This window comes from Felis catus, chromosome X, assembly GCF_018350175.1.
Source record: "Felis catus isolate Fca126 chromosome X, F.catus_Fca126_mat1.0, whole genome shotgun sequence".
NCBI lineage: Eukaryota > Metazoa > Chordata > Mammalia > Carnivora > Felidae > Felis > Felis catus.
In genome coordinates this window covers 107,276,760-107,292,028 of record NC_058386.1, presented here as the reverse complement: position 1 = coordinate 107,292,028, position 15,269 = coordinate 107,276,760, and positions in this window count along the sequence as shown.

Genomic DNA, 15,269 nt, shown 5'->3' with positions numbered 1-15,269 from the left:
GACATTTGGGCTCTTTCCATACCTTGGTTATTGTTGATAGCGCTAGCAATAGGTGTTTTACAATTACAGAATGTTAAAGCTGTCTAATCTGTCAGTCACCTTTTTTTTAAGTTTATTTATTTTGAGACAGAGAGAGTGGGGGAGGGGCTGAGAGTGAGGAAGAGAGAGAGAATCCCAAGCAAGCTCTGCGCTGTCGGCAAGGAGCCTGATGTGGGGCTCGAACTCACAAACTGTGAGATCATCATGAACCAAAATCAGAGGCTTAACTGACTGAGGCATCCCAGTGCCCCCAGTCACGTTTCTTTCTAATTACAGCCCTTGGAAGTATTTAGGACCTGAGAAGAAAATTTAACAGAATTCTATTGGGTTCCTTCTTTACTGGACAATTTCATGGACATTTTTTTTCTCTAGGTTGAATGAAAGACTACAAGAGCCCCTTCTCAGTCCCAGGCCATTCTCTGTGTTCCTTTCTTTACAGCAGGCTACAAGCTCTTGGCTTCCTCTCATCTCCTTTCCATAGTTTCTACCTCTTCTGCTCTCCCATAGCTGTGGTTAGAAAGGGCCACTGCCTCCCTAGCTTCTCCCTTCCAGATGATCACCTGCATTTAAGCTCTTCCCATTTTAAGGGCTTTATACCTGATCATGTAAAGAAATATACAGTGGCTAGAAAACCATGAGAATAGTGTACAACTCTTACTTACTGTCCCTGTTCTCTTGACTTTTTACATAAGAGGGACCCTGACATAAATTTTCTCAAACTCTGAAGACCAGTGTACAGTAGACCCTAGAGAATCAGCTTGGTTTCCCAACACTGGATTGGCTCCTCTTGGCCCACCCCTGCCTCTCTCTGTACTCAGTGAATGATGGGTCTGTTATAGGGGATATTGGCATTTTAAAATATTTCATTGATTATGCATCAACATCTGTATGGCAAATGCACCATTCAGCAGCAGCAAGTAAGGCACATTCTAATTCTGATTTGATAACAAAAAAAAGAAAGATATTCTTCAGAGATCCATTTATGTGCCAGAAAACCAAAACTATTGGAATATCTGTAGCACATTATATTATCTTAGGATTTTGCTTTATGTTAGAGAAGAGTGAGGTGGATGTGTTTAGAAGGGAGTTGCTCTTATGTGGATCTTGAGAAACTTAACAGAAGACCATGGAGGAGGGGAAGGGAAAAAAAGATAGAGAGGGAGAGAGCCAAACCATAAGAGACTCTTAAAAACTGAGAATAATCTGAGGGTTGATGGGGGGTGGGAGGGAGGGGAAAGTGGGTGCTGGGCATTGAGGAGGGCACCTGTTGGGAGGAGCACTGGTTGTTGTATGGAAACCAATTTGACAATAAATTTCATATCAAAAAAAAGAAGGGAGTTGCTAATTTCATCCCCATGTATCTAGGTAAGTATTAAAAATATGTATTTCTATAAGCCAAACTCCCAGAATTTGATTAAATCTCTCCTGGGTGGTTTCATACCAGCTCTCCACAGACAAAACCAAATCAAAGAATTAGGACAAGTATTCCCCCTGCATTTCATATAAATGAGCCATTTCATTTTGGCTCTGGAAACCAAGCCTCTTTAATGTATCCTCATGTGTACAAGCATAATTCTGGAAAAGAAAGGCAACTCGTGATTAAAATAAAAATTTTCATCCCATGAATTTACTGTTTATGTGCCCCGATGCCAAGAATGAAGGGTTCAATGGTCAAGATTCCATAATCATAAAAGTCCTATTCCATTAATGCAGGGATTCCTATCCTGGAGTCCATAAACTCCTATAGGGTCCATAGTAGACTTCACAAAGACTTTGAGCTTCTCAAAATTGTGTACTAACTTGTGTGGGGGGTGGGAAATTAGGGCTTATATATATTCTTTTGGGAGGGGGTCCCATGGCTTTCATCAGACTCCGCATGATATTTAGAACTTTCAGCAAAATGGCTAGTGTAATGGTATTTACCACTAGACTATACTAGTCCTTCCCTACCCCCCAAATTACTTCTTCCTACACTTAACACAGTCCTATATTCTCTCCAGGTATCAGTATACTCAGAAAAAATAACAAAAGCATGTTTTAATACTTACTATATGCCAAGCACTATGGTGTTTTTAATACAGTATCATATTTAATGCTAACCATAAAATCCAGTACCCTATTGCCTAATGCATAATGAAACAATATGGTTAGTGGTTAGAAGTACAGGTTCAGGAGCCAGACTAACATTTTACAAAAGATAAAGAAACTGATGCTCAGAGAGGTCAGATAACTTTCCCAAGGTCACACAGGTAGTAAGTGAAGTCATATGATATTTGAAACATGAGCCTAAGATTATCTGACTCCGGAGGCTGTGCTCTTATATACAAAAAAAGTCCTTTAAAATATTTTGATGCAATGTTAAAACAATCGTTCATCAACGTTTATACTATTTTAATGTGGCAGAGAGAAGGTATAAATACCTAGCTTCATTTTCCCTTTCCTGTGACATTTGCCCTTTCCTTCGTCCTTCTCCAGGTGACAGAGCCTCACGTGGAGTAATTTGTGCTAACATAAGCATAATGAGACAGAGCCTAGGCACTATGCATACATAAGCCAAACAATGCACAAAACTTCCAATCAACTAAGCCATTCATGCCAGATTTATGAAGAGAAAAGAAAAGGGCAGAAGACGTGACCAAAATACACTCACTGAGAAGCACTTTTTGTCCACCCCCACCCCTACTTTATTGCCTTGTTAAACAAGAATTATGGCATAAAGCACATGGCTTATATCGCAAGCAGGTCACATGTGGTGCTGGTGACCTGCAGCTCTTATCTACCCCTAGCAGATTCCCTTACAGCCCTCTTCTGTCTCTGCATACTTTCCTGAATATAAACGTGCTTGCTAAGTGCTCTGTACCTTGTTTCCATTCTTTCCCTGCACTTGCCTTGGGTAGGGAACACACAGCATATTGGGACTAGACATGAGGATCCAGAGTGAAACAATAGTCTTCGTTTTAATAAAAAAGAGGGAGGGCTACTGTGCCTCTGTTGCAGATGGCATTAGGGGAGGAAGAGAAGTAGTCAGAATATTAAATTGCCTTTCTTTGTATGCATGGTCAGATTTTCTATTCGAAATTCAGTAAGCTTTGAAAACACGTAGCTGCGCACCCTCCAGGCTTGGCAGCTCTTCCTTTTCTGTTGGGATGAGTGCCCTGCCTCAGGGAATAGTTCCTTTACATGTCAGCTACACACCTTGCCCAGACAAAGCTTCTAACAGCTTGACTTATTCCAAAGAACCCCCATAGCAACTGAGAGGCTATTAGCGTGGTTAGATGTCAGGTAGGCCTAGCTGCATTTGCAGAAAGGTAGAGAAATGGAGATGAGAGGAATATAGTTGCTTGAAGCTTTACAAATGGGGGGAAAAAGCCCCTGAGAATTTGTTGTAGGAGAATCTTAGGCTTTTTTCACCAAGGTGGCAAGAGGGTCTTCATTGAGACTAGCTTTTAGAGAATTCTTCAACTCCTGATTTTAGTGTCCCAAGAAAAGTATTGGAACCTTTCCAGTATGATACATGGGAATAGCGTTATGAGACTGCCAACTTGAGGATGTCAGCATTATCAACACGCACATTCACTCATTTGCACAATCCTTAAGCAAATATTACGAAAAAAATCTCACGTTTATCGAGCCTTGAGGACTTTTCAAGCACTTCCACAGGGCTCGCTTTATCCAAAGCAAAACTTATTACCTGCATTTTACAAGCTAATGAATCAAAAATATTTATTGTGAACCTACTATATACATAGGCTCCACACACCATACTAGTGTAGAGTGCATAATGAAACAGTGGCTTTAGTGGTTAAGAGAACAGCTTTAGGAGTTAGTACCTGGCTTTGAGTGCCCTCTCTGCCAATTACTGACTGTGTGACCTTGAAGATATGACTCAACTTCTCTCTGATTCAATCTCATCACCTGTAGAATGGAGATTATAACAATCTCACAAAGCTTTTATAAGTATTAAATGAGGAGATAATATATGCAAAATGCTTGGCACCGCACCCAGTACATATTGGGCTCAGACAGATATGAGAGGTGACAATCAGGTAGAATCTACTGAATTTGTCTACACATTAGATGTCAGTAGTAAAGGAGAAAATAAGAATGGGACCTAGATTTCTGAGTTGGGCAATTTGAATGTCATCCATAGAGATAAGGAACCCATTAGGGTGGTGGATTGAGATGAGGTGTTTAGTTTTGGACATGTTATGTTTGGGGAGAGATGTCTAATATATAACTTGATATTCATGTCTAAAGCTCAGGGGAAAGCTAGAGATGTGGATTCAGGCATCTGCAGCTACCAGATGGTACTTGAAGCCAAGGGTTTGAATAAACTCACTCAAAGAGAGTTGGGGGAGAATAAAAAAAAAATAAGTGAAATCCTGAGGAAGAATTATGTTTAAGGGGTGGGCTGAAATAGAGCTTGCACAGTATACTGAGGAATAATCAGAGAGGTAGGAGGAGAACCAAGAAAGAATGCCACCATGGAAACAAAATGTAAAGATAATTTCAAGAAAAGAATGGTCTTATTCACAATGGCCAAGATACACAAACAACCTAAGTGCTCATCAAAAGGTAAATGGATAAAGATGTAGTAGAGGGGCACCTGGGTGGTTCAGTAGGTTGAGCGTCCACCTTCAGCTCAGGTCATGATCTCACAGTTTGTGAGTTCGGGCCCCGCGTCCGGCTCTGTGCTGACAGCTTGGAGCCTGCAGCCTGCTTCGAATTCTGTGTCTCCCTCTCTCTATGCCCTTCTCCTGCTCATACTCTGCCTCTCAAAAATAAATAAGTGTTAAAAAAAAAGATGTAGTAGATGCAGCGATACAGATATATATATATAGAGAGAGATGATATAGATTATGTCATAGAATATTATTCAGCCATGAAAAAGAAAGACATCTTGCCATTTGTGACAACATGGATGGACCTTGAGAGCATTATGCTAAGTGAAATAAGTCAGATGGAGAAAGGCAAATACTGTATGACATCACTTATATGTGACATCTAAAAATGCTTAACTCATAGAAACAAGGAGTGGAATGGTGGTTACCAGGGGCTGGGGGGTGTGGAAAAAACATATGTTTGTCAAATAGCACAAACTATCAGTTTATAAGGTGGATCCTGAGAAACTCAACAGAAGACCATGGGGAAGGGGATGAAAAAAAAATGGTTAGAGAGGGAGGGAGCCAAAACATAAGAGACTCCTAAAAACTGAGAACAAACTGAGGGTTTATGGGGGGTGGGAGGGAGGGGAGGGTGGGTGATGGGTACGGAGGAAGGCACCTGTTTGGATGAGCACTGGGTGTTGTATGGAAACCAATTTGACAATAAATTTCATAATAAAAAAATTTTTTTAATAAAAATAATTTAAAAAGATGAATACATTTTGGGGATCTAATGTACAGCATAGTGATTATAGTTGCTAATACTGTACTATACACTTGAAAGTTGCTAAGAGAGTAGATACTCAATGTTACCACCACAAAAAAAGAAATAGTAATTATGTGACATGACGTGGGTGCTAGCTTACCCTATGGCTGTAATCATTTTGCAATATATATGTGTATCAATCAACAAGTTGTACACCTTAAACTTATACAACATTATATGGCAATTATATCTCAATTTTAAAAAGAAATAGTCATCATTGGCAACTGCCAAAATAAATATAGTCAGGTGGGAACACATAGACCCTTAATTTTGACAAAAAGGAACTTATTGGACCTCTTGACCTTAACTCAGAGGACTAATGGGGAGTAGGGGTAGGTAAAGAAGAAGCCCTATGGTTACAGATTAAAGAGAAAGTGGAAAGTAAGAAATGAATATAGTGAATGTGGGCCATTCTCTGGACAAGCTTGCATGAAAAGTAAAGAATATAGATGGGGGTAGTAAAGAGATAGAGGCATCCAGAATTAAGGAAGTTTTTTTCATTTTGGTTTTTCTTATTTATTTTTTCAGATTGTATATCTCTAAATTTGCTAAATAAATATCCCATGGAGAGGGTGTGATTTATTTTTTTAAGTTTATTATTTATTTTGAGAGAGAGAGAGAGAGAGAGCTGGGGAAGAGTAGAGAGAGAATCCCAATAAGACTCCACGCTGTTAGTGCAGAGTCCAACATGGGGCTTAATCCCATGAACGATGAGATCATAACCTGAGCTGAAATCAAGAGTCAGATGCTTGGCTGACTGATCCACCCAGGCACCCTGGAGAGGGTGTGATTTAATGCACAGGAGTTAGAAACAATAGTACAGCAGATAAGGTTCCTGAAATTGCTGGTGGGAAGAATGGAGCAATGGCTCTGATAGTACCCAAAGCAAAGTTGGAGGGACTGGTATTAACAGACCAGTCTTTTCTGATAATAAGAAGGAAGCAAATTTTCACAGATGTAAATGCATGTAGATGTAAATAGATTGCTAGGTTTACAGCAAGGAATTGAGGGAGTTTCTGCCCAGTGGCTTTGTTATATATCCTATGAATCAAGATTATATTCTGAGATTAAGGAGGGAGGTGATGGGCTAAAGGGTTTGATAAAAGTTGAGAAGGTTTGAAAATAGTTCCTGAGAAGAATGGGAGGTGACACTACAGAAAAAGAGCAGGATGGATGAGCAGAACTTAGCACTAAAGGCCCCACTAAGGTTAGAAACATATATTTGCCAAGAAAGAAAGAAAGAAAGAAAGAAACAAACAAACAAAAAAACAAACATAAAGTTGCATTGATCCCAATCTTAACAATTGTGTTATTTTTCTCTAGCAGTGTTTAGCAGCCTGGGGAGAAAAAGGGAGTTGGAATTTTACATTGATGAGGAGTTTGAATTTCACATGGTGAGCAAGCAGGTGGAATAATAAAAGCAAGAGTCAAGGGCTGACATAATGAGCCATAGTGTCTGTGTTACAGAGGGCGAAAGGGTGAATTTAGAAGAGAGATAATAATTAGGAAAAAATGAAGTTGTTTCAACTATATCAAAGTATGGATATGGTCTGATTAGGAGAGTAAGAAGGTTGGGGGAATATATACTTGTGGACAGAGGGATGTCAGAGGATTAGGTATCAAAGATGAAATATGACAAGTTTCAAAATGTGGCCTTGGAAGTAAATGGCTAATGTAGAGTGGAGGGAAAATTAAAGAGGGATAGAGAAGGGAAAGACCAGGAGGTTGGATAGATATGATGGCACTTGAAGGGGCACCTGGGTGGCTCAGTTGGTTAAGTGTCTGACTCTTCATTTCAGCTCAGGTCATGATCTCTTTGTTCATGAGACTGAGTCCTGCATAGGGTTCTGCACTGACAGTGCAGAGCCTACTTGGGATTATCTATTAATTAATTAACTGATTAATTAATTAATTTTTTAAAAAAGAAAGGAAACAAAATGATGGTACTTTTGTATAGATGAAGATAGTTATTTGGGTAGCAAATGTTTCACCAAATAAAAGGAAGTATTCAGGGGGGTAGAAAATGACAGAAGTAAGCAGTAATAGAGGATGGTGTACCTGGATGACACAAGCTTTAAAAAGTTTTCTACATAAGGGTGGAGAAAAAGTCATTTGGAAGTGGCACTTGAGTCAAAGATAATAATACTGGCCTGTCCCCACTCCTACAGTTTGTGCCCATAGAAGAATAAGCAGCAAGTACTCAGAGTCGCAGACTGCCCCCACACTAGGAGAGAGCCAGGACTCATTTGAGGGCTCCAGAAGGCACTGTGGAAAATGTCAATAGAGCGGGTAGTAGGACAGTGAATTCAGAGTGAGGTTTGGTGTGCAGGAAGCAAAGGTGGTTTGAGAATGATCAGAAATGAGATTTTGGATAGGATGACCAGAGAGGTCAGCATTGGGGGAGATACCAAAGAAAAGCAAAGACAAGAAACCTAATGGGATTGACCAATATCAAAGTTCTAAAGGAACTATGAGGAACATTTCCATGCCAACACAGACCCATGAACTGGGTGCCACGAAGGCTATGTGTCATCAGCTGTGTGCGCTCTCAACAGCATTCTGCAACTAAACTTCTTTGGCCCAGGATTTCAAAAGACCATGGGCTCAAGAGTCATAGTCTTGGGACTCTAATCTCATCTTTACTGTTTCTTAGCTGTGTGACTTCAAAGAAGTTAAATTACCTCCCTAAACTACCTCAATAAAATAAAGATAATAATAGTACTGATCCCACAGAGTTGTCAAAAAAGGATTAGAAGAGACGCTATGTGTGAAATGCCTGGTATGTGATAGGCATTCGGTAAATTTTAGCTATATTTGCAAATGTTGGTGAAAAGTAATCCAGGCCTCTGCACTAAGCACCAGGCTTGTGTAGCCAACAGACTACTTTCCAATACCACTTGGATGTCTCATAGGCACCTTCAACTGCGTAACACTTTATTTATGGTCTTCCTCACTTTCCCTTTATTCAGTCTCTTTTGTCCTCTTATTCCATTCCCCATTTCAATGAATGACACTTCTACCCCTCCTATTCTCCAAATAAAAAAACTAGATATCATCCTTGATTCCTCCCTATGGAATAACTCTCTATATCAAACCCATCACCAAACCATGCCATTTTTCCCCACTAAATATCACTCAAATACATCCATCTCTCTCCATCTCCACTGCCACAACTTTACTCCAAAAGACTGAGAATAATTCTGCATTCTTCTCTTTTCCTAATACCCTATACCAATTATGAACAAGTTCCTTCAATTCTTTTTTTCAATTATTTCGTAAATCTTTAATAGTGATATATATCATACATGGAGAAAAGTATATAAAGCACATGTACAATTTAAAAAATAATTACAAAGGGAATACCCATTAACAACCAGCAAGATAAGGATCTTAGGATTAACACAACAATCTGCATAACTTGAGCCACAAAACTCAGCAGGTATGCAGTGAGAGGTAGACTGGGAGAGAGAAAAGCCACAGAAGATAGGGAGCTGTTTCTGCGGAGAGAAGACAGAGAAGGGGGGAGAGTATGGCACATTAAGAGAGTACAGGAAAGCACTCTCCCCAAAAGTAGCTGGAGAGAAAGAAAAAGAATGAAAACATTCACCAGGGACTAAACAAGAAATCTGTTCCCCAAAACCATTGATGGGGAGAAAGGAGAGGATTTCAATACCATCAGGACTCTACAAACAGGGGAGCACATACTCAGAAATTCTGGAGCTCAATATCTGCCAGTGCTCTGGTGGGGAGGAAGGGTGAACCCTCAGGAGCAGGCAACGAGGTCTGAGGGGTCCTTGGACAGCATGAAGAGAAGTGGTTCCCCTGACTAGAGGGCATTTGGTAGAGGCCATATGGCCTCCCCACAGGCAAAGGTCCCAGCAGACCCTGGAGAATGGCCATGTTTGCTAGTATTGGAACAAAGATGCCAGAGTGCAATGAAACCTGGCACTGGCTGTGTGTTGTGATTTGCCATAGTCTCTGAACCTTTGCCATTGCACTGAATGTTCTCTAGGGCAAGCCAGCACCACCCATTACTCAGTGAGACCCTCCCCCCAGAGGGTCGGAGTGGGTCCAAGCTGCAGGGTTCTCAGAAGTGAGGGGTTTCAAAACACAGCCCCATCTGAGATAAAACTTGAGAGGGAGGTGACTTGGACATGGACAGTGTAGAAGTAAGGGGTGGATGGAAGCCTGAGAAAAAGGAGGGGTGCTTGATTGTGGGTTGCTGAGAGCACAGAGTTCCTGTTCATTTTAGACCTGAGGCCATCTGCAGATTAAAAGTGAGGGATGGAGAACAATCTATCATGTTAACGGTCGCCAAAAGAAAGCTGGAGTGGCCGTACTTATATCAGACAAACTACATTTTAAAATAAAGACTATAAAAAGAGATGAAGAAGGGCATTATATCATAATTAAGAGGTCTATCCACCAAAAGATCTAACAATTGTAAACATTTATGCCCCCAACGTGGACACAAGTATATAAATCAATTAATCACAAACATAAAGAATCCCATTGATAATAATATCATAATAGTAGGGACTTCAACACCCCACTTACAGCAATAGACAGATATTCTAAGCAGAAAATCAATAAGGAAACAATGGCTTTGAATGACACACTGGACCAGATGGACTTAACAGATATATTCAGAACATTTCATCCTAAAGCAGCAGAATACACATTTTCCTGGGTGCACATGGAACATTTTCCAGAATAGATCATATACTGGGACACAAATCAGCCCTCAACAAGTACTAAAAGATTGAAATCATATCGTGTATATTTTCAGACCACAACACTATGAAACTCGAAATCAACCACAAGAAAAAATTTGCAAAGACCATGAATACTTGGAGAATATCCTACTACAGAATGAATGGGTTAACCAATAAATTACAGAGGAAATTAAAAAGTACATGGAAGCCAATGAAAATGGAAACATGACAGCCCAAAATCTTTGGGATGCAACAAAGGCAGTCATAAGAGGGATATATACAGCAATCCAGGCCTTCCTAAAGAAGGAAGAAAGGTCTCTGATACACAACCTAACCTTACACCTTAAAGAGTGGGAAAAAGAACAGAAAATAAAGCCAAAAACCAGCAGAAGACAGGAAATAATATAGATTACAGCAAAAATCAATGATATCAAAATAAAAAAAAAAAACAGTAGAACCAATCAATGAAACCAGGAGCTGGTTCTTTGAAAGAAAAAACATAATTTATAAACCCTTAGCCTAACTGATCAAAAAGAAAAAGGAAAAGACCCAAATAAGCAAAATCATGAATGAGAGAGAAGAAATCACAACCAACGCTGCAGAAAGACAATGATAAGAGAATATTATGAGCAATTATATGCCAATAAATTGGGCAATATGGAAGAAATGGACGAATTCCTAGAACATATAAACTACCAAAGCTGAAACAGGAAGAAATAGAAAATTTGAACAGACCCATAACCAGTAAAGAAATTGAATTAGTAATCAAAAATATCCCAAAAAACAAGAGTCCAGGGCCAAATGGCTTTCCGGGAGAATTCTACCAAACATTAAAAGAAGATTTAACACCTATTCTTTTGAAGCTGTTCCAAAAAATAGAAATGGAAGGAAAACTACAAAACTCATTCTACGAGGCCAGCTTTACCTTGATTGATAAACCAAAAACCCCACTAAAAAGAATTACAGAACAATTTCCCTGATGAACATGGATGCAAAAATTGTCAATAAGATACTAGCCAACGAGATCCAACAATACATTAAAATAATTATTCACAATGATCAAGTGGAATTTATACCTGGGATGCAGGGCTGGTTCAATATCCACAAATCAATCAATGTGATACATCACATTAATAAAAGAAAGGATAACAACCACATGATCCTCTCAATAGATGCAGAAAAAGCATTTGACAAAATACAGCATCCTTTCTCAAGGAATTAGGGATAGAAGTATCATACCTCAAGATCATAAAAGCCATATATGAAAGACCCACCACTAATTTCATCCTCAATGGGGAAAAACTAAGAGCTTTCCTCCTAAGGTCAGGAACATGACAAGGATGTCCACTCTCACCACTGTTTTTCAACATAGTGTTGGAACTCCTAGCCTCAGCAGACGACACAATGAAATAAAACACATCCAAATTGGCCAGGAGGAAGTCAAACTTTCACTCTTCGCAGATGACATGATACTCTATGTGGAAAATACAAAAGATTCCACCAAAAAACTTCTAGATTCAACAAATCCCAGGATATAAAATCAATGCACAGAAATCGGTTGCATCTCTATACACCAATAACGAAGCAGTAGAAGGAGAAATCAAGGAATCAATTCTATTTACAATTGCACCAAAATCCATAAAATATGTAGGAACAAACCTAACCAAAGAGGTGAAAAATCTATACACTGAAAACTATAGAAAGCTTATGAGAGAAATTGAAGAAGACACAAAAAAATGGAAAAATATTCCATGCTCATAGATTGGAAGAACAAATATTGTTAAAATGCCATTACTACACAAAGAAATAAACATATTCAATGTAATCCCTATCAAAATAACACCAGCATTCTTCACAGAGCTAGAACAAACAATCCTAAAATTTGTATGGAACCAGAAAAGACCCTGAATAGACAAAGCAATCTTGAAAAAGAAAACCAAAGCAGGAGGCATCACAATCCCGGACTTCAAGCTGTATTACAAAGCTGTAATTATCAAGACAGTATGGTACTGGCACAAGAACAGACACTCAGATCAACAGAACAAAACAGAGAACCCAGAAATGGACCCACAAACGTATGGCCAACTAAGCTTTGACAAAGCAGTAGAGAATATCCAGTGGAATAAAGATAGTCTCTTCAGCAAGTGGTGCTGGGAAAACTGAACAGCAACATGCAGAAGAATGAACCTGGACCACTTTCTTACACCATACACAAAAATAAACTCAAAATGGATGAAAGACCTCAATGTAAGACAGGAAGCCATCAAAATCCTTGAGGAGAAAGCAGGCAAAAACCTTTGACCTCAGCCGCAGCAACCTCTTATTCAACATGTCTCCGGAGGCAAGGGAAACAAAAGAAAAAATGAATTATTGGGACCTCATCAAGATAAAAAGATTCTTCATGGAGAAGGAAACAATCAGCAAAACTAAAAGACAATTGACAGAATGGGAGAAGATATTTGCAAACGACATATCAGATAAAGGGTTAGTATCCAAAATTGTTGAGTTATCAAAAGCAACACCCAAAAAACAAATAATCCAGTGAAGACATGGGCAAAAGACATGAATAGACACTTCTCCAAAGAAGACATCCAGATAGCTAACAGACACATGAAAGAAAATATGCTCAACACCACTCATCATCAGAGAAATACAAATCAAAACCACAATGAGATAACACCTCACACCTGTCAAATTAGCTAAAATTAATAACTCAGGCAACAACAGATGTTCGCAAGGATGAGGAGAAAGGTGAACCTTTTTGCACTGTTGGTGAGACTGCAAACTGGTGCAGCCACTGTGGAAAACAGTATGGAGGTTCCTCAAAAAATTAAAAATAGAACTACCCTACTACCCAGCAATTGCACCACTAGGTATTTATCCAAAAAATACAGGTGTGCTGTTTCAAAGGGGCACATGCAACCCAATCATTATAGCAGCACTATCAACAATAGTCAAAGTATGGAAAGAGCCCAAATGTCCATTGATGGATGAATGGATAAAGAAGATGTGATATGTATGTATACACACACACACATGCACACACACACACACACACACACACACACTAGAATATTACTCAGCAATAAAAAAGAATGAAATCTTGCCATTTGCAACAATGTGGATGGAACTAGAGGGTATTATGCTAAGTGAAATTAGTCAGAGAAAGACAAATATCATATGACTTCACTCATGTGGAATTTAAGATACAAAACAGATGAACATAGGGGAAAGAAAGGAAAAATAATATAAAATCAGGGAGGGGAACAAAAATTAAGAGATTCTTAAATACAGAGAACAAACTGAGTGTTGCTGGAGGGGCTATGGTGGGAGGACTATATGGGCAAGTGGAATTAAGGTGGACACGTTTTGGGGTGAACACTGGGTGTTATACATAGGGGTTGAATCACTGGATTCTACTCCTGAAATCATTATTGCACTATATGCTAACTTGGATTTAAATTAAAAAAAAAAACACCCAGATAAGCATTACTAGTATTTTAGAAGTACTCCCACCCTATTCTTCCCCTAATTATATTATTTCTCTCTCCCCAAAGGTAATCACTATCTAGATTTTGAATAATAAAGCCCTTGCATTTACTCATTGTTTTACTACCTGTGTACGCACCCTTTAAAAATATAATTTAGTTTGGGGGCGCCTGGGTGGCTCAGTCAGTTGACCGTCCAACTCTTGATTTTGGCCCAGGTCATGATCTCACAGTTCGTGAGATTGAGCCCTGCATCGGGCTCTGCACTCACAGTGCAGAGCCTGCTTGGGATTCTCTTTCTCCCTCTCTCTTCCTCTCCCCCCTCTCTCTGTCTCCCTCAAAAATAAACAAATAACTTAAAAATAAATAAATATATAATTTAGTTTCAACTACCTTTAAAGTTCACAGAAATGGAATCAAAGTACATATTCTTTGGTTACTTAACTTGTTTTACTCAACCAACATTAGTGAGATTCGTGTATGGGGTGTGTGTAAATGTAGTGTGTTTACTTCCATTGCTATATTGTATTCCACTGTATAAAAATGCCACAATTGATTTGGTCTTTCTACTCTTGATGGACATTTGCATGTCTTATAGTTTTGGGCTATTACAAAAGTGCACCTATAAACATAAGATACCTTAGGGTACACACCTAGCACTTCAACTACTGGGTCATAAGGTATGAAAATGTTATATAAGATAGTGACAAACTATTTCCAAAATGTTTGTACAAATTTACATTCTTATTGGCTGTGTATGAGATTTGCCCCTTTTGGTATTTAGTTTTTGATATTTATTTTTACCATTTTTAACATTTTTGCCAACTTTACTGAAGTATACTTTACATAGCACAACATTGACCCATTATAAGTGTACAATTGCATGGTTTCAGTAAATGTATAGAGTTGTGTGACTATCAGAATAATCCAGTTCTACAACATTTCCATCACTTCAAAAAGTTACCTGATTGCCCTTTATAGCAAATCCTCACTCTCATCCTTGGCCTTAGACAGTACTCTTCTGCTTTGTTTCTATATTCTTGCCTTTTCTGAACATGTTATATAAATGGGATCATATAATACATAGTCGTTTCTATGACCTTTTTCTCTCACTTAGCATAATATTTTTGAGGTTTATATATGGTATAGCATGTGTCAGCAACTTGTTTCCTTTAATTGCTTAATGATATTCCATTGTATGGATATATACTGGAGAAAATAATCAGGAGGATGTGACCACCAGTTGACCTTTGACTGGACCCTGATAATCGGAGGTTTCTCACCCCTCCCCTGCCCTTGAAATGTACACTCTGCCTACCATTCCCATGGTGGGAACCATTCCAAGGACATAGCCTTGAGAGAGTCAGGTGTCATTGAAACCATCTGGACAGTATACATGACTGAACCTAGTAAAGGCCTCTATATAAACTTCTAAGATTCTGGAAGCAGGTACAGAGATCTACTTGTCTTGTGGCCACCCAAGACAAGCCTTTTAAGTCAGTTCCCTTGCTTATTAAACCTGCAACCTACCAGTCTGGAGTGGTCTCCCTCCTTCAGTCTCTCCCTACCTTCCATGTACAGAGGCCAGTTTGTGAAC